This window comes from Manis javanica, chromosome 14 (genome assembly GCF_040802235.1).
Source record: "Manis javanica isolate MJ-LG chromosome 14, MJ_LKY, whole genome shotgun sequence".
Lineage (NCBI taxonomy): Eukaryota > Metazoa > Chordata > Mammalia > Pholidota > Manidae > Manis > Manis javanica.
This window is the reverse complement of record NC_133169.1, coordinates 4,986,529-5,007,325: the sequence shown is the minus strand read 5'-3', so window position 1 is coordinate 5,007,325 and position 20,797 is coordinate 4,986,529.

Genomic DNA, 20,797 nt, shown 5'->3' with positions numbered 1-20,797 from the left:
TTTATTTGTTTTCTATTGCGGCTATCACCAATTGCCACAAATTTAGAGGCTCAAGAAAACACAGATTTATTATCTTGCAATTCTTTTGACCAGATGTCTAAAACTCATCTCACTGGTATAAGGTTAAGCTGTTGGGAGGCCTGTGTTCCTCCCGGGGGACCTAAAGGGGAATCTCTGCATTGCCTTCTGCAGAGGCGGCCTGCTTTTCTGCTTTTTGGTCCTCTTCATGCGTCTTCAAAGCCAGTAATGTTGGTTTGAGTCCTTCCTATGCTGTCACGTTTCTGGTTCTCTCGTCTGATTTCCTCTTCCACTTGTAAGAGCCCTTGTGATTCCACTGGCACCCAGAAAATCCAGGAGAGTCTCTATTTTAGGTTAACGAATTACCAAACTTAATTTCATCTGCAAATTTAATTCCTCTTTGCACTTACCCTAATATAGTCACAGAATTGGGGGATTAGGGCAGAGACATCTTTGGGAGCCTTTATTCTGCCTACCACAAGTGGTTAATTTTTCATAAATGCTTTTTATAATGCCCTTTATTCTTACCAAAACTTTTATCATCTGTTAGATTTCAGTAGTACCTTGTAACCAAGTTCAATGATCTTATCTAGTTTTCCCTTTTCTCTCCTTTCATTCAACTTTTACTTGTGTTCTTTGTGCTTTGAAAGAACATGTAATGTTTCTGTATTATTTTTGAACCCATTATCCCATCATTGTTTTAGTCTTAGCTCTACAAGTGAATATATGAAATGCTACAATTGAATGTCTGAAATGTCTTTTTGGGACATTTTTCCAGTGATCTTTTGATTGGATGAAACTCATCTTGTAGTAGATTCCTTAGAAAGGGCGCATGCATACAGTATTTGTGGAGTTCAAGCACATGCAAAGCTGTTTTTTCTGTAACTGTAAAATCTGAATGACAGATTGGCTGAATATAATATCCTGGTTCACACTTTTTTCCTTAAGATTCTTGAAAATTCTGCTCCACTGTTATCCTGTACTTTATGTTGCTTTTGAGAAATATGATAACCTATTTTTCTTGTCTCTTTATTTCATTCACCAGTCTCTCTCCACCCTCCTGGGGTCCCTGAGTATTTTTACTTTATGTCTCAGAGTTCATCATTCTAGGTTAATTTTCTCTGGTACCTGCTGTACCCTTTCAATGTGTGATTTTTATTTTATCTTAGGATCATCTCAAAGTCTTGTTTTTTTGTATTATGCTTTACTTTTTAATTCACTTCTATTGTTTTGATATTTTTCTTCAAGGATATCAATCATATGACTATTTGCTTTTTTACCGCCCTGTTTTCCACTTAAATCACTTTACTAGTTTTCATTTCTCCTTTATCTCATTTTCATTCTTTCTGTTGCTTTACTGGTAGTCTTGAATGCTACTTATTAAGTTTGAATTAGAATCCGTTCTCATTTGGGCACCCTGTAATTTAATCTTCCTTTTGATATGACTTTGTCTTTTCTATTTCATCATCGACTTTAATTTTTTTTATCTACCTGTTTTTTGTCCATATCTGTTTTTAGCTTCAGTAGGTCTGATGCAAGGTGTTTATTAGTGTCCTCACGTGCTGGCTTAAAGTGCTGCTTGTATTTCCTTCAGCTTAGTGTCTTATTTTATTTTTTCAGAGACTTATCAATAGAAAATCTTCTGTTCACAAATTCTGACATTTTGCAGTAGTTTTGCATGGATGTGTTCTGTTTTTTCTATTCTTATTCATTTTGTGGATAGGGTTACAAGTTTGATAATAACCTCTACTGGCATTTTTGCCCTTTTCTGCTGATAAGATGACTTTCTTTTTTAATGGCATATAGAAAATGGATTATGATGCCCCTGGTTGTGATTTTCTATATGTTTAGTCAGCTTGGGGCTTGTTGGGATTCTTGAATTAATGGGTTTATGACCATCATCAAATTTTTAAAAATTCAATTATTATTTTTTTTCAAAAAATTTTTTTCTATCCTTGCCCTGGGACTAAAATTTACATTCATATTCCCACAAACCATGAGTCTTTTTTTTTTCTGCCTTTTGTTTGGATATTTTCTATTACTATGTTTTTAAGTTTACTGATCTTTTCTTCCTCAATGTCTAATTGTTTTAGATCCCATCCATGCCATTTTAAGTTGAGATACTTTTTTCATCTCTAGAAATTCTGTTTTCTTTTTTTAAAGACCTTTTATTTTTTTTCCACCATAGGTTTATATTTTCTTTTAATTCTTAAGCATATTTATAATATTTAAAATAGCTGTCTTTATGTCTAGCTAATTTAATTTTCCTTTCCTTTCTGGGTATGTGTCTGTTGACTGATTCCCCCCTCCCCCCGCCTCCTGGTCATAGAACACTCTTTCTTGCTTTTTCACATTTATTTAATGCTGAACATTTTGGATATTATATAAATCTGTGCTGGATTCTGTTGTATTCTTTTAAAGTGTTGAGATTTGTTCTTCCAGGGAATATAATTACTGGTGGGTTAGGTGATAATTTTGAGGCTTATTCTTTAACTTTTGTCAGGGTAGGTGTATGCCTGGAAACTGTTTAACTTACGGTTCCTTTTAATTGCTCTTTCCCTGGTGTGAACTGTGGAGTTTCCTTATGCAAAACACAGATTGGTAGTCAGCCAAAGGCCTTAGGGACCCATGCAGATTTCTGAAACACTTTCTCCATATAAGTCCCTCCTTTCTGGTCCTCTGCCCTGCAAAGTCTGGTCACATTGGTGTCTCTGAACTCTGCTCTCTGTCTCCTCAAGTCTGTGAAACTGCCAGACTTTGTTTGGATTCCCCCTCCCAGCATTATACAGGTCAGAAGTTCCTTCCCAGTAGGAGCCCAGGGTTGTCATAGGGTTTATTCTGTTTGTTTCCCTTCCCAGTAATCATAGCCCTGTGCTGCCCTTTTTCCATTGCCTGCAAATAGTTGTTTCATATATATTGTCTAGTTTTATAGTTATTTATGGGGTATAAGGGAATGTACCATATAAAATACTCTTTTATTGGTAGAAGTAAAAGTTAAATAGGATTTTTCATTATGGAAATGAAGTGAATGATCAATCCTAGAAAATAGAAAGCAGAACAGTGGGAGGAAAATTCTGTGTTCAAAAAATAATTGACCATTTGGGTCTCTGCAGACAATTAGTTGAGGAAGGGGAAGGAATGGGAGCTATGACCTTAAGAGATTGATTGTATGATTGAAATACATCTCTAGGTACTATTGTGAAGGGATTTTTCAGGTGTAATTCCAGTTCCAAATCAGTTGACCATGAAACACAGAGATTATTCAGGTGGGCCTGACCTAATCACATGAGCCCTTTAAAGTCAGAGAGTTTTCACTGAGTGATTGAAGAACTCAGATATAAAATGTGAGGGGGTCTTCCCAGGAGGGAGGCTCTCTGTTGCTGGGTTTATAATGGAGGTGAACATGGGCAAGGACATGGGCAAGGAGCAAGTCTTGGAGCTGAGATCTGTTCTTGGGGACTTCAGTCCTATATCCACAAGGAATTTATTTCTTCCATGAACAAGAATGGGGCTGGAAAAGGTCCTTGAGCTCCAGATGAGAATTCATGCTGCCAACAGTCTGATTCCAATGTAAGCAGAGAACTCAGCCCTGCCCTACCAAACTTCTGACCTGTAGAACTGTCAGCTAATACATGATTATGGTTTAAAAGCTGTTAAATTTATGGTAATTTGTTACACAATATTAGAAAACTAATATAAAGGCTAGTTAGATACTTCATAATATAGTTTATCAAGGTTGATTATAAAGCTCAGATTTTTAAAGTAAGGGCCTTTTAGGGATTTAATTATATTCCTTTAAGGCTACTTGCTAACAATTTTTTAATGTTGAAAGTTGATTCACAAGGAGATTTTTGGTTAAAAGATAGAGTAATATTCATCTTCTCCATTGGAATCTTAAGACTTCTATCAATATGCATAGGATAAGGGGAGTAGAATTTGGACCCAGGGCTAGATGCACACCTAGTTCTTGTCCTCTAATCAGCATATGCCACTTCTGCAACTTACACTTATTGTCACCTGCAGGTTCACCACAGCTGGTTGGTGTTCAGGACATTCATTTAGTGCCAACCTTACCCCACTCTGTGCCTTAATAATGTTTGTTCACTTTGTCATCTGGATGCATGTGTATTATATATCCTTACCCAACCTTGATCCTTATTTCCTAACTCTTAAGATCTGAATGTGTTCTCCCTTGTAAATATATCTGGGTTTTTCCTTTATAGACCCGTACTTGGTCATTCATCCACTTCCTGAGTTTCACCATGCCTTCTAATCTGAAATCCTGACCACAGTCCCATCCTCACAGCATCCATGATGTGTACCCATCCAGGCCAGCCAGGTTTCTCTGGTAGTGATGGGAATCATTCTTTCTGCTTAAATCCCTGAGTTCCAGGCATCCTTTCCTCTCTAGGAAATAGGATGAAATTACATTGCTCAACACTTGGGTCGAGTAATTTATAGAGTAGTTTTGGCAGTCACTGATGGACATCATAAGGTAGGGGAGATACAAAGCTTTTCACTAGCCCTGAGGTACCCTTCATGGCTGCTACTGGAGTGATTTTAATAGTTGAGAAGAGAGAGAGCTTGATCAATTTCATCCTGTGCAGCCAAAATATGCTTTCCTAGGCACTTCCTATATGTCACTGGGATCAATAAAAAATCTCCCTTGTGCAAAAATTAGACTTGAAATCTTCAGTGATCTTATGGGATTCAAAATACAGGGAGGGTAAAAATGCAGAAACATTCATCCCTCATATAATTGCCCATAGCTTATATCCCAGTTCTAGCAATGAGATAGTTGAAAATTGATTTCCCATTTGAGTTCAAGGGAAATCTCAGAGTCAAAGAAAAGAAACCATTTTTCTCTTTTTATGAACTTAAATAAACCTTAATGCAAAGAGGATTGTGCACAAGGAAGTGAAGGCGGAGTTTGGTTCTTATCAGACTTTCCTAACTAAGTTATTCCTGGGCGAAATCCCTCTGGGGAACAGGTACACACACAGTTAAACCTTTCTCTTAAAACATAGCCCCAAACTGTGCACTGACAGCACCTAAGGGCAAGTGCAATCTCAAAGAAGTTTATATTATTTCCTCTCACCGAAATGCTATGAAAATGAGGACAAATGTTATATCAAAGACACGTCACCATAACACACAAATTCAACAATTTCTTTGAGAAAGAGTTTAATTAAGGTCACTGAGGAATATGCTACCACAAAGTTGAGTGCGCCTACACGGAAGAGGACAGAGGATGGTTGCGAAGAAAACTTTAAAGATGTTGCCATTAGAGAGCGGCATCTGACATGAATTTAGAGCAAGTCTCATGGAAACAACTTTTTCTGAGTGGGGAAAATGTGTTCAGTTTGATCCATTCTGAAAATTGCTTCCCTCACCCAAACCTGGGAAAGTTCAATGCCTTTCCAATAGCACATCAAGGGCAGAGCACAAAGTCCCTAGCAGACAGTCTAGAAAACCACAGGGCTGGGCAAATAAGGTGAAGCCATTTCCAGAGCAAATCAGGCAGTCGGCATTTCCAAAACAGAGGGAAATTGCTTACCTCCTGTGCAGTAAGAACTGAACTTGAGATAATTATAAAATAGCAGCAGAAGAAACAATACTCAACTACCGAGTTTTGAGCAGTTGCAGAGACTGAGTATTCTCTGCTGGTAGTTCAAATGCTCTGATGTAAGGAAGCCATACACATGGGTGTGGAGTAAGCCTCTTGTTTCCTTGATCTTCTCTCTATTAGCCTGTTTCTCTGTTTCCCTTGAGCCACCCTCTCCCAGGGGCACAGACTGAATCTTGCCATCACCAGAAATAGCCCATTTCTGACACTTTACTCTCTGACCCAGCACATCGTCCATGTTCCTCCAAATTTTCTTCCATGGATATACTCACATTAGCAAATTATTACTTAATTTTTGCAGAAAATAAGCCATGCTATGTATATTACTCCTCCACTCCTTTTTATAACTTCTTATTATTTAATATTGTTCTTCCCTAAAATCGATGATCTTTTATGTCAGAATCTATTACACCTAGGTCTTAAGATAAAATTCTTTCCTTTTAACCAAGTAAAACAATAGTGAAAGGCAACCACCTCTACCTCTGAAGCTTTTTTGGCTTTTTCTTTGTAGCATTCTGTTTCTTGATTTATTTGCAGACAGTATCTTTTTAAGTCTTCTACATTGTCTTTACGTGGTCATATTGTCCTTTATAATGTCTTACTTTTTCCTTTAGTTGTCTTCCTATCTTTCTATAAATTAAAAAATTTGTTATCATATTTTAATTTCCAAGAGCTGTCCTTGCTCTTGCATTGTTCCTCTTGTGGCATATGGTTAATGGATGCAAAATATTCTATTAATCCTTGAGGATTTCAGTCCTAGTTTTTATGTGGTTTTGTTCTGCCCTTTGTGTGGTTGGTAGAGTTCTGAAAGGACTCTCAGGTTCCCTGCCCAGTGATGTGCATATACCCGCTCCGAGTTTTTCAATCAAATGGTAGTCTAGGTGCTGCTGTGATTGGATTTTGAAGATGTAATTAAGGTCCAACATCAGCTGACTTTAAAGAAAGATTGTCCAGGGTGAGCCTGACCTAATCAGATGAGCATTTAAATGGGTCTGAGCTCTTCTGGGTGAAGGGGATTCAAGGTGTGAATGAGATTTGATTCAAGGGAGATTCTCCATTGCTGGCTTTGAAGATGGACAGAGGCCTGCGGGGGCTAACAGCATCCCTGGCAGACAGCTAGAAGGAGATAGGAACTTCTCCAAGAACCACAATAGCTGAATTCTGCCAACAACCTGAGTGAGCTTGGAAGCGGGTTCTTTCCCAGAGCTTCCAGACGGGAACTGAGTCAGGACAACACCTTGATTTCGGTCTCATGGAACACAGAGCAGAGCCATGCCGTGCCTGGACTTCTGACCCCTAAAACCGTGAGGTGATAAATGAGGAGCTTATTTTAAGCCTCTAACTTTGTGGTAATTCGTTAACCCAGCAATAGAACACAGATGCCTCCTGCGTTCTTTCTTTCTTCCACATTTTTTTTTGTTTGTTTTGACTGCCAATTTTGATACTGTAGATCAAGACTCTAGAAATATGATCAGAGATTCTGCAGACATGCATTTAGTTAGACTTCAATGTCAGCAGCAACTGGGCTGTTTTCTATGAAGTCTGGGAGGGCATATGCCAGGCTGTAGGTTTTCTGAAATGAGGCTTATGTGCATGGCCCAGGGAGTCCAGGGATTGGAATGTGGAATCTTCATCCATATACTCAACTCTGCTCCACACCTCACCCCCACCGTCCACTACACTTGGTTCCCCTCTTTCTTGAGTTTTTCTCATTTGGTTTTCCTGCAGATGAACCTCCTGTCTGTACATACTTTCAGTCACTTCCCCAATTTCCTGTCTCCACTTTCCTTGGTCTCTAGAGCTCCGAGGAGCTCAGGTTTTCAGGGGTTTGTGACATAAAGGGATAGTTTCATGCACTTTTGTGGCCTTTACTTTAATTCAGTCACCACCTCTCCATTCACTTTCTTCAAAATGTGTTTGAAATCACTTATCCATGGATGCCTCTTCTTCCATTTTCTTTGTTCTCATGCATCTGTTTTTTAAAAATAGTTGTACTGTCATTTAAAAGAACCTCAGTAGAAAGAATACCTAAATATATACGTCAGTCTTGTTTACTAGAAATTCCCTTTAATCTATTTTTCATTTTGACAATAAGAGACGATGTTTACTTAATAAAAGGAATCGGAATATCTCAAGGAACCCAAGAGTGGGAAATACAGCTAGGCCTTTAAGGAATGGAATTAGGACTAAAAATCCTCAGAAACCCAAACATTACTTAGCAAAGTTGGCCATAGAGTAAACATAGGCAAACTCCCAAATATTTGACTTTTTGGTCAATTTTGGTAAATATTTCTGTGTCGTTGAAAGAATGTATTCTTCAGGGACTGGCCCAGTGATCTGTGTATGTCAACTAGATGAAATTTACTGATGATTTTCAAATCTTCTGTATCCTTCTGATTTTTTTTTTTTTTGCCTTCTTGTTCCTATTAGTTGTTGAGGAAAACCTTTTTAATCTTGCATGTTTTTTGGGAATTTTGTATTCTTCTTTCAGTTCTGTCAATAATTCAAAATTTTGTATATATTTTGGGCGACATTATTCGTTGCAAAGATATTTAAATTGTATCCTTTTGGTGAATTTACCGTTTCATCAGCGTAAGATATTCTCAAATTGAAGTACTGCTTCTTGCCTCAAAGTATATTCTTTATTATCTCTTCTGGTTTTTCCATTACATGAGCCTGAGTGTTTTTTGAGTATCAGGCAGGCATTATTTTGTCAAAATGTCCGGCATTAGAGATGAGAATGGTGGTCCTCTTTCCGGGGATTTAGTTTGCACCTCACCGTCTGCTAAAGGCAAAAGCAACCGCAGACGTTAGGGTCAAGATGATCTGGCGTTTAGAGTAGGATCGATTGAATCTGGAGTCACTATTTCTACTCCTTAGCCCTCCGAGGTTCCAGCCTAAAGGGAGGGATGGTAATTAGCGTATTCCTTCTTGGTATTCCCAGGACACCACTTTTGACTTCCTGTCCTCTGTCAGCTGCCTGTTTGCTTAACGAGAAGTTCCCAAATACTGGGCTCCAGCTTGGCTTGTCTTTTTCTGGATCTTAGCCATGTAATTTGCTGGTGCCTTGTTATGCCCATGATGATTTCCAACAGATACGTGTGTATGTGTGTGTAGATTCCAGCTTTTCTCGTTGTTTTTGGTAGGGGGGATTGGTTGGAACTGTGTGGCCCTTTCCAGCCATGGAAGCTCCTCCTCCCTTCACTCTTGAACTCCTGCGGTCTGGTTATGTGTCTACCATTCAGCTACTTTGTTATCAGCACACTGGCCAACATGTTTCCACATTTGATAAGCGGCTCCTAGTGTCCCATCTTGTCTGAATCCTCCACGGCATCGGACACCTTTGAACGTGCTTTCCCTGAAGCGGTCTTCTCCCTCGAGCTCTGGGACCCACACCCTTTCCTCTTCCCTCTGGGACATCTCCATCTGGTTTCAGCTCTGGTTTTTCACCTTCTACTTTCCCTCTCAAGGTTGGAGTCTTTCACAGCTCAGCCCTGATCCCTCTTCTCTTCCCTGGCAACCCCACCACCTGCCTGTCTTTTTTCCCCACATTCTCACCTAAAGTGATTTTATCCAGTATGGTACTTTTAAACAACAGGTCAAAAAACTGAGATTTATTGTTAATACTTTCTTCTTTCCCAGCTCTCATTGAATCCTTTATCATGTCTTATCTCTTCAACCTCTAGAATGTTTATTTTCCCCATTTCTATCGGCACCTCCCAGCTCAAAGTCCTATTAACATTTCATGTGAACTAAGGCAAAGCATTTCTAACTGACCCTTTGGTTTTTCCAGCTTTTTTTCTCCAATCCATTCTCCACATAGTGGCCAAGTTGCTTTTTAAATACGTGAATTGAATCATGTCATTACTGTGTTTAAAAATGCTTCAATGACTTCCTATCACAGCGGACATAAAGTAAAAGTCCTTTTTTTTTTTAATGTCTGTATCTTGTAAGGAATTGCGTTCAGCTGTTAGAGCAGAGGTCCGACAGAAGTATTAAAGGAAATCAAAAGTTTATTCTCTCTGGTGGAAGTTCTCTGAAGCGCATTAATCCCAACGGGTTTAGTGGCGTGAGGGATTCTGGCTCATTCTACCCTATTTCTCTGCCATCCCTGGCCTCGGCTTGTACTCTTGATGTGGCCCCATGATCAAAGCATGGCTGTTGTCATCACATTTATTTTTCCAGTGGGAAGCAGAAAAGGGAGCATGCCAGAGGGCTTGCTCCAAGGTTTTGTCCCTCTTTGAAGAGACTTTTCTGGAAGTTCCCACCCAAAAGCTCTGCTTACGTCTCCTGGGGCAGAATCTCATCACCTGTCTGCATCTATATTCAAAGAAGGCTAAGCAAGGTGATATTTTATCTGAGTATGTTTCTAGCCACCAGAACACTCTGGCTTCTCTTGTAAGGGAAGAGAAGAGAATGGGTTTGGGAGGGACCCTACCAGCCTCTGCTGAAGCCCTAAAGTGATCCTTTACCTCGGCTCCTTCTCCGACCCTGTGACACAGCCTCTTCCCCTGCTTATTACACACCACCTTTTGTGACTCTGTCTAATTAAGATTAGCCTGTGAATCACCATCCCAACAATTTTTTTCCCTTCATTATTTGAAACCAGGCAGTCTCTCTAAAGAGCGTTTGCCTTTAATGATTGGGTGGAACTGCTCACTAGTCAGTAAACTGTATATAGTTCTTAGGATGTTAAGTCGTTCTCAGATTATTATATTTATTAGCAAATTAAAGAGTCATTCTACATGCTATTCAAATAGCTGTATAGAACAAATGAATAGTAAATGAAAAGCTTAGCCAAATTTCTAGTGCCTACAATGAAAAGAACAGGACCTTTCTCAGAATATAACTGTGTGATACCTGAAAGCATCAAGCCCTTGCTTCCTAGAGTTTTGCTTTATATTTAACACTAAAGAGACCTCTAGGCTAATGTTACTATCATTATCAACCTTATTCCTGGCCCTCTAGCTAAGCTAGCCACAGGGTCTGTGTACCAGTAGGAAATACAGCATTTAATTTGCAATCAAATTCAGTCACTTAGGCCAAAGTGTCAAAGGATTGCCTTTATTAGAGGATTCAAGATACAGAAAGTAGGTCTTTTATTGCACTGTAACATAAAATAAGTTTAAAAATGGGTGTATGGAAACGAAGATAGATGTAAGAATAGAACTTGTTATTTATATGGTTTTAGCTTTTAAATATATTCTTAAAGTACTATTTTGTTGCATTTACAGTGATTATGACTCACATTATTACTATTTGCAACTCAGAATGGTTTTCTGGCATGTTCAGGATCTTATATTTAGTGACAGAGTCAGATAAGAACAAAGATCGGGACCCTCGGTTTGACATTAAAAGCAACGATCACAATGGAATCTTGGATCCGTTTCAGAGACCACAAAACCCCCGTTAGGCCAGGCTCATTCCCTGTCCCCCAAGCCTTCCTGTAGATTTATTCCTGCATTTTTGCAGTACCTGAAGCGGACACATTAGGGGAAGAGGCCCAGGAGAGGGGAAAGCAGGCACACATACAAGGAATTCCAGTGCTATGTTCTCTCGTTAGAGTCAGGCCCTTCCCGGAGTGTGAAGGGAAGAGCCGCGTATTTCACACCCCAAGCCAGTGGTCTCTGTACCTTTGGGAAGGGTGTAAATAAGGAGTTGACACCCGCCCCTCCACCCCTCTGGGTCCTCAGAGTACTGTGCTGGGTCCCCACGCCCTGTGCATTGTGTGGAAGTGCTTACCATCAGTGCTTCCTGTCCTCTGCAAAGGGGGAGGTGACGCGGGAGCCAATTATGGCAGCTTCTCGCTGCAGTGCGCAGAGTGGCCTGGTTGTCATTCATTACCACCTAATGTTTAGCTGCAGTATGCAAACCACCCCGGCTGGGAGGGATGGCAACTGAGAAGGGAATGCCTGACAGAGGCAATAAAGCACCTTCTTCTTCAAGAGGTGCCACTGCAGGGCCATAGAATTTGCATGCTGCTCCAGGTGCGCCTGGAGCTCAGGTTATTAATTATTATCCAAATCACCCCCTTTGTTACCTCCAAGCTCTCATTATGGCTGCAAATATAGGTATGTTCAACTCCCACCCCTCTGCCCCCGTATATTATGCCACCACTTTGTTATATAACTACCAAGAGCAGGCACCCATCAGACGGACTTTAAACAAAATAAAAGCTCTGTGGAGAAGTGCTTTCTCTTTGTTTGCCTCGAAGGGGACGGCGTTAATGCAAAACACCTTCACACTCACATCCAATATCCATACTCATCAAGCAGACTTATATTTTGGGATTATCTTCTGTCATTTTGTCACAATGTATTGCTTTGTAAAGAGCAGGGTCGGTGGGGTGTGTCATTACGCACGTTCAAAATCGGGGCCTGTCACAAGTTGAAAGTCAAGAGCTTCTTGGAAGCAAGAGGTTAACTGATCATTGTTGTTTATTGAGGCCCATATAGTGCCTTTCCCAGACCTCAGAAGCTTTACGGCATTTACACCGACCCCATAACTCTGCCTGCTGGTGAAACACGGCTGCCCTCGCTGCAGGATTCATCTCTTTTGTAAAATCACCAGCAACCCAACAACAAATGATTTGCTTTAGAATAGTGGGCTGTCTCCTTGCCCTCCTACCTCTGGCATCTAAGGACAGCCTCTAGCTCACTGGCCTGTCTCATCCCCACCTCCAGAGGACGGGCTGAGAAACCAAACTGCCTGCATGCACGCCCTTTCAAAGTTGACATACTTTACTTGTGCGTTGCTATAGCTGTATCATCTGTGTTTACATCCGTACAAATTCATTCTTGAATATGTGACTAGTGGTTACGCACTTTTATTCTGAGCCAAAGCAAATATGAGCATGTGGTTATAGCATTTAGTACAGTGCTTAGCAGTTCCACAAATATTGCTAGGATTACTCAAATCACTTTTAATAATAAGTATAGCCAGTTGTTGACAAAATTTTTTCTAATAAAGGCCATTACCATGGGAAATTGTGCTTCTGTGTATCTATTTCTCCATGATCATGCCATCGTCCCAAACCAGGACTCCCAGATGGGTCGCCTCTCCCTGTCTCCACTTTCTCTTCTCTGTATTGTGTGTTTATGTATAAACATATATGCTATAAAAGAAAATTTCAGTTCAGTCAATATTTGTATAGTTTGTTCTGGATTCTGTTACTATGCCAGCTCAGCCTGGACTCCCGACCAACTGAGTCAGCAAACTGGTAAACAGAACCCCATTTTACTGGACATAGAGCAGGTGGGACTGTCCCAACAGATAGAGGAATGATTTATGAACATCTGGAGTTGGTGCAGTTACATTTTATCCATGCAATATATTTGCCTCCTGAATGCTCCTGTGCACAGTGAGACCCAGAGGCAGCGAACAGAGGGCCAGAATGTTTTAGCAGGGACCTGATCACCTTTGCACGGGTTCTAAAATGCCCACCTTGAGATTAGAAGCAAGCAATGGCTTCCAAGGGTCTTAGGCTTTGCCCACTGAAATAGCTTAAGTAGAAGTGGTATTTTCCCATGGTCCCCTGTGGGCCAGTCCCCTGGCATGATAACCCTCCCAGTAGTTCTTTCCAGTGGACATTATTCACTTATCACAGCTGAGGAATAGGAAATGAAAAATGGCCAAAAGATGCTTCCAAACCTACAGAGGGCAAAGCACAGCGTGGTTTTATTCCTGATCTAACCGCAAAGCCTGCGTTCTAGTCCCGATGCCGTGTTTCCTGGCTGTGTGTTGGGCTTCAAAATGAACTGCAATTACTCAAACATCTTTGTAAATTTCTCTTTGGGAATATCCTTAACAGCTATTTCCTCAGTTACAGAAAACCCCAGTATCATTGCAATATTGTCACATCTGGTTTTTGACCCAGCAGCACATTACTCACCTTAATTGTCAGACCTAGTTTCAAACACATTTTGCCTGTTTTCAGTAGTCAAAATCACAATGAAGGCATGGAAATTTTGCTCCATTGAAGGTATTTAGCTTCCAAATAAACAGAAAACAATCCCCAAAAGGGAACAGCGTAAAAGCTTCAAGAAAAGGCAGCCTCCATGGGATCAATATATAACTCATTCGTGCAGTTTGACACATCCCCCTTATATCTTACATTGCATTTAGTGTTGTCCATATATCTATCCTATCTCATCTTGTTCCAACTTCTTTCTTCAGAGAGAAGGCTCTGGTACATACAAAAATCAAAATAGAAGACACAGAGGGGTTATGTGGCTGTGGGGTCCCCCAGAATATGGCCTGATTATCTCTGACCCCAGATTTGGGAGGCAAAATGGATCTGAAATAAAGGGGTTTCCTTCTCTTTTCCTTATGCTCTACTATATCCATTGTATCTCAGAACAGTGAGGTGGGCCTGGCATTTCTGCATTGTCACCCTAACTGAATCCAGCTTATTGGCCATTAAAGCCTAATGTCAGCTCTGTTTGGGGAATAAAAAGAGGAGCTGCTCAAACTGTGGAGTGGAGAAGCGAGGAGAGATTGCAGTAGTCTGGAGAAGCACCTTGAAAAAGCCCAGAAAAGTGATTCTCAGTGGTGCCGAATGACAACAGGACTAAGTCAACTGTTCTTGAAATTTCCTGGTCAGACAAAGGCACTGGGCTTCCAGAGGTCAGTGGGAGCAGGGGCTTGAGTGACGAACTTCAGGATATTACAGATGCCATGTGACTTGGCAGGCAGGAGAACTTGAGGACAACTGAGTTTAGGGGAAAACAGACAACACATTCTATTGTGCTGGTTTTTAAATGTTACGAATTAGCATTTTACATTTACATATGTTACAGTTAGTCTGGGTCCATTAATCTTTATGTACAGGGGATCATATATGTAAAAGGTCTCTGCACAGACACCTAGTAAGCATTTAATATTTGGCAACTTTTATAAGGAAATGTATGATCTTTGCATAATCATGGCAAATCTGAGAGATGCCAGAATTCTACATGGGCAAGTGCTATTTTGATCCTCAAAGAGGGAAAGATGATGGATTTCATAAATCCTGACAAGGCTGGCATTGATCCCTAGCAAGGTGCTATGGTGCGGAGACATCTAGAAATGGCGGCAATGATGACTAAAGGTTCAGGCTCTGCTGGGTTTGCAAAAAAGGAGCCATACCAGAGCAGCCCCAATTTTTTCTTTGATGGTACAATTAGGAAAATGGGGGTAGACCTGCTAGGGCTTGATTTCAGCAAGGCATGCATTGCACCTAGTAGGGCACTGTCCTAATTGGAATTTGTATCGATGATGTGAAGAGAGCTGATTAGAAGAAAATGCTTCTTCGAACTTTGCCAGCAATGCCCTGTTGTCAGGATATTTTTAATATGTACTCTGGCTCCTTTTCTTCTTTCTCTGTCCCCTTCACGTTCAGGAGGAAGGATAGCAAATGTAATTGCGACAGTCTGCAGCCAAAAAGATCATTTGCCATCCAATTTTTGGTCCTGTCGTACACAAAAGTGATAATTTCACAGACAGGAAACCCGCGGTGGGCATATTCAGATGCTCACGAGCCCCCAAACAATGTTGCAGTGACATGAAACACCTGATAATTCATTATTGCTAAGATTGTGATGCGGTGACAAGGCTCAACCACGCACGTGAAAATCCATGCGAGGCATGTTATTTGGTTCCACTTAAACTGATAGATTCCTCATCGACGTGTTCAATGCTTATTTCGCGTTGAAGTCTATCCTGAAGCAGCTGCTTGTCTGCAGTTTTTTCCGGGAGAGAATAGTTGCCCAGCCCCTGTGTCCCTTGACCTCCTGGGAACACAAGTCAAGCCCACTGATGCAAAGTGAGGGACACACCTCCATCTGTTCGTGTCAGCAGGGGGCGTGTGCTCAGCGATTCCTGTTGCAGATCCTGTTCAGAACGCTTCTGGTCTCCCTGGCCATGCAGGTGAACTCCACTCCTACCATTTCCCTCTGGGCTCGAGGGACCGTGGCTGAAGAAGATGCTCTGATTTAACAGGAGTGAGGCTTTTGGAAAGTGCCGTCAACCTAAAATGAAGGTTCTTTATAGAAGAAGTTTCTTCTTGAAATTTTCTTTTGAAAATGTCTTTGATGACACGCTTCACGACGTCAAACACCCTTCTTCCGGCAGACACCGCTGATTATCTACCCAATATCCAGCCTCCCTTCTTTGATGAAAATTCCGATTTTCTCTGGGGGCGGTGGTAAGCCTGGTTATAAAAGATTCATCTTCTCCAGACTTCCTTCAAAGTGGAGATGAACGTGTGGCCCTGTTCTGTGTAATGAGATGCAAGTGGCCGTTGCTGGATGAGGCTTCTAGGAAGTTTTTTTTTAAAAAGACAGAGTTCTTCACATATCCTTTTGTTCTTTCCCTCTTCTCTTGTTCTGCAGTGCACTGTGATGCTTGGAAGGGCAGCTGCCATCTTTCCACCATAAAGAGGAAAGAAACCACATAATAAGGGCGGCAGAGCCCAAAGCCAAGAGGGGCGAAGGGTCGTGGAACCCTAGATCTCTGGCCACTAGATCTCTGGGGCATTTGCCGTTTCTTGCAGCTGAATGTATTGTATTACCGACTGACCGAGCTCTCTGAGAACCCGGTGTCTTCCTACCTGTACTGAGGAGGGAGTGAAAACACAAGCACCCACGTGTACCCACACAATTATGAGAACAACTGGAGGTTCCTTATTATTTCCTTCAGCGACCCTAAGGCTTGTCTGGGAGGGAGAGCAGCAGTAAAGAGAAAGTAAAAATCAAATGCTTTCTCACTGTGATCTTCCTGATGCGCTAAGATCGTGGGGCTGCCCTGTGAAGTAGCCCAAATTGTAAGGTGTGACATGAAGGTCCTCCTCCTCCTGGACCTGTGGTTAGAGCAGGCAGGACGATGAAAGGGGTGGTACATCCTCAGTTTATTCAGAGGAGCACCTGCTCCGCGCCAAGGACGGCCGCACTGGTGAGGCAGCCGGAGGAAGCACCGTGCTCGAGGGGCCTCTGAGGTTTGGCAGCAATTCGGATGCCCTGGGTGTGTTTCACTGGCTTTTGGAATAGTGAACTTACGGGAAGAGGTATTTGCAAAAACCCTTTCAGGGTTCTGGCAAGAAAACATACAGGCATGTGAAATGTGAAGTGACAAATGTACGACGGTTATTTTGTAGTCTGTCAAAGGAGGGAGGGCAAGCTGACCTAAACAGGATTCAGATGACGTTTAAAAAATGCTCTGGCCCCAGAGAACATTTGCGTTGGGGCACCCGTGCTTTATCGTGCAGGGCAGCGAAAGGACAGAAATGGGGTAAACGGAAGTAAAGGAACATGAGGAAATATCTCTTGTTAGCTAAGGACTATTTCATGAGCCTTCCAGAAACTACTCACAAACCCCAAGGTTTCATTAGATGAGAAGTGATGGAGGCAAAGCCCAGTGAGGTGCTTTTGTTAGCATGATTATGTCCTGATTTTTATCTGCAACCTGATGGAGTTGGGAAATTGCTTGTTCCTATGAATGTTTTTGCACGGGGCTTGATGGGAGATAACGTGCATTCATTTCATGCACCGTGTTTTCACTCATCTTTGATCACAACTAGCATCCAGAACATGACCAGTGAATGGTCAATTAATGACAGGGTTTCAATCCATCCTGGTAACAATAAAGATGGTGATGGTAGCAATAGCTATGATAATGGTAATAGCTATGGTTTTTGAGAGACAGTTGTGTACAAGATTTGCCATGGACGATCTGATCTCTCCTTTACAGATGAGAAAACAGGTGTGAGGGAGGAATGATAAAAATGGACAAAGCCGGACAGTTAAATGGGCAGCGCCTGGAATCAAAGCAAAACTAATCTTAGCTCAGGAGTAGAGGCCTCTCGCCTTCTTGCTGAACTGTCCAGGTTGAGTTTAGGGGCTTTTATATAGTCAATTCTAGTATTTCTGAAAAATAATTGATATTTCTGAAAGAATCTTGTGAATGCAGACAAAACGGAGTTAAATTGACAAGGAGAATAAACTAAAATAGAGTCAGGAACTATTAAGGCAATTGTGTCTTTGCATATCTTCTTCCCTCAAACTGTTCTTGGAAGAACACTAAATTTTGTGTTATGTTAAACTGTAAACATTTTGGATAAACATCTGTTGCCTGCAGCAAAGTGGACTTTTTGCCTAGTGAACAGCCTTTGCAACCAATTACATACAGGTAAATGGAAGTTGCAATAGCTTCAGCCTATCGTAATTCTTTCAAAACACTCCTGTAAGCCCCCTCGGAGCTCCGCATTTTGTCTCAAAAACCCTAAGCCCTTTCCCCTCTTCAGAGCATGCATTTGGGGTTCCTCCTGAATCTGTGTTCCCAGACTGCAATCCCGAAGACCCCAAACTAATGCACCTAATCGTTTTACAGCTTTGCCTTTATTTGGTTGACCCTCTAAGAAATGTTTCTCTGGTAAAGCTAGGCAGCTAACTCCAACCACACCATCACAGAATAGCAGTTTCCCAGTTTGCTGTTTGCCTGACGAGCGGACTGTGGAATTGTCCAGATACATATCCATTCAGTGAATGGCTGATTAAGGCTCTCTTGTAAGTCTGTTTTCCTTGGCTAAGGAAAGGGGCCATGTTGCCCCAGGTGCTGGGTCGGGGGAGGTGAGAAGGGCAGAAATACAGTGGCGCTGTTGCCTGAGGTGCAGGCCTGCCACGGAGACCAGAAGAGGATCTCCAAAAGAGGAGAGTATTGCAAAAGTAAACTGCAACCACTTCTGCTCTGCCCAGCCCAGCATGCACCTTCTGCAGACCTCCTTGAATTCCAGTGGAGGCTGGGCTTTTTGAGTTCAGGCTGTGGCTGACTTCTAGAAACAGAAACAGAGCGGGATCCCCCTGGGAATGAAGTTGCACTGCAGCTCCCTTGTAATTTATTAATCACAATTATTTCAAGATGAAAACTGTAAGCTGGCTGTTCAGCCATACACACGTGTTACACGTAAAAGGCTTCCAAATATCAAAAGAGTGATTTCCTGTGGGGGACATGGAAGGTGGCAACCAGGACCTCTGGTACTGAAGCTGAGGCCACAGGGCCCTGCTACACCCACCAGGCCAGGGCAATTTGTGTCTTTGGGTTTTTCTGTTATTTTAACAGCCAGGCTGCTTTGTGGCTGGTTTAACATGATGGAAACCGTCTGTAGTCCTGGAGAAGGCGTCAGTGGGTGCCTTCAGCATCGTCACTGGATCACCCATCAGGACAGACTTTTGCTCCCTCCACAGGGGCCCCGGGGCTGCCCAGGCATTGCCCTCCAGGGCATCTAATGCAGATACACCAGGGCAAGTGTGCCGGTCACTCATCGGGAAGTAGAATTCAACATCAAAATGGCAATCAAAGTGAGCATGGAAGTGGTTATCAATTTATTCACAAGCCAAGAAAAGGTTTGGTGTTAGGTTGGGGAGGGGAAAGGATGCCCAAGGAATCGTCCAGATGCGCATCCATTCAGTGCCCAATGTGGGTGGCATGAGTGCTTGGTGCCAGCTCCTGAAGCCGGACCTGGAAGGGGAACCCGAGATGAGCTCCCTGGAGGGCCCAGCGGAGGAGAAGCTCCGAGAATTCCCTCCATGGACCGCATGGAGTAAAGGGTACCAAGGGTGCTCTCTTAAATTAACCTGGAGCGTTTTTGTGGCAAAGGTTGGATTTCAGGAGTGATTGGTAAGGAGGGCAGAGAGAGACGCGCTGGAATGAGAGCAGGCAGAGCTGGAGAACTCTGTGGAACCACCACGGGCTCTCTGCTGACGTTATGGAAGTGGATTAGATGCTCTGTTTCTACACTAAAAACAGAGAGAAAAATCTCCCAGGGACTAAGAAAAACAATAATGTGTGGATGCCCTGCAATTCTGGGGAGGAAAGAAGCCTGAAACAGGTCCAGGGAGACCTGGGAAATGAGCGAGGGCCCATAGGGAGGAGGAGCTGAATCCCAGATGCGCCTCTCTGGGCCCCCAGGGAGATTTCTGAAGTTGGGGTAAGGCCCCCACCTCCATGGCACCTTCAGCGGGACATGCTGAATAAATCATCAGGAGAGGCGACCGCTTGGCCGGGGTGCCCCTCACTCCTGCTCTGGCCCTCTCCTCCCAACATCACCATGGTGTTTATTAAGAGATGACAAGTCTATCGGGCCTCATGAGCAGCCGACAGGGAGGACATCTTCCCTTGCACCCGGGGAGTGTCATCAATCTTCTGCCTGCTCTGAGCTCAGAGCAGCTGGGGGGAAGCAAGGCCCCTTCTCCGGCCGCCCTTCTTCCTGACCATCCCCGCTGGCCCCACCGCCTCCTCTCCAGAGGGTTCTGGCACAGCAGGAGGTGGCTAAAGAAGAGATGTTATTTGCATAAAGTGTTTCTGCTAAAGAGATGGAGACAGAAGAATGGAGTAAAAAGGGCCCTTTTCGGCTCTGTTATTGGCTTTAGGGAATATATTTCAGACTAAGAAATGGAATGGAGAGAACTGACGCTGTAGAAATGAGTGCTGGCTGTGCAGCTAACATTGTTTATGTTACAGCACCTACAGTGCACAACTAGTAAGTGTGTTTCATATTATATATGTGAGTACTATTCCCATATCCTGGAGAATCAGTTGTCTCTCTTCCTAAAGGATCACACGTGAATATTCCATTGAGTGTGACTAGGCTCTGTGTTGCCTTTCCTATGTGTGTGTCTTTTTTTCTTTCTGGAAAGAAGCTTTATGTTAGAACTATCAGCATTTCATGTTCAAGAAAAAAAACTCCATTGCTCTGCATAGGAGGCAAATTGATACTAGTAACTACCAATTGCAAATGGGCCTCCTTGAATATATGTCTTCTGAGTCTCATATATGTCACTATATTTGTAAGTCAAATGCGCTACATGTTTATTTTTCATTAGAAGGCCGCTAATCTGGGCCACACAGCTTCAGGTTCTGAAAGACACTCTTGTCAGATGGGATAATAATATCATTTTTAAATTTCACAAAATTTATGGAGGCTTACAAATCATTTTTTTGGCACCAGTTCAATATTTAAACATTTCACTCTAACACATCATAAGGTTGTTTTTTTTTATTCTGAGATGAGAAAGGGAGAGGAAATTATTTTTCTGTACCATGAATGCTTCCAAACATCTTTTTTTTTTTGAATCTTGTTCTTTTCTGTAATATGTGCTTTTCAAAGATTTTGACACCGGG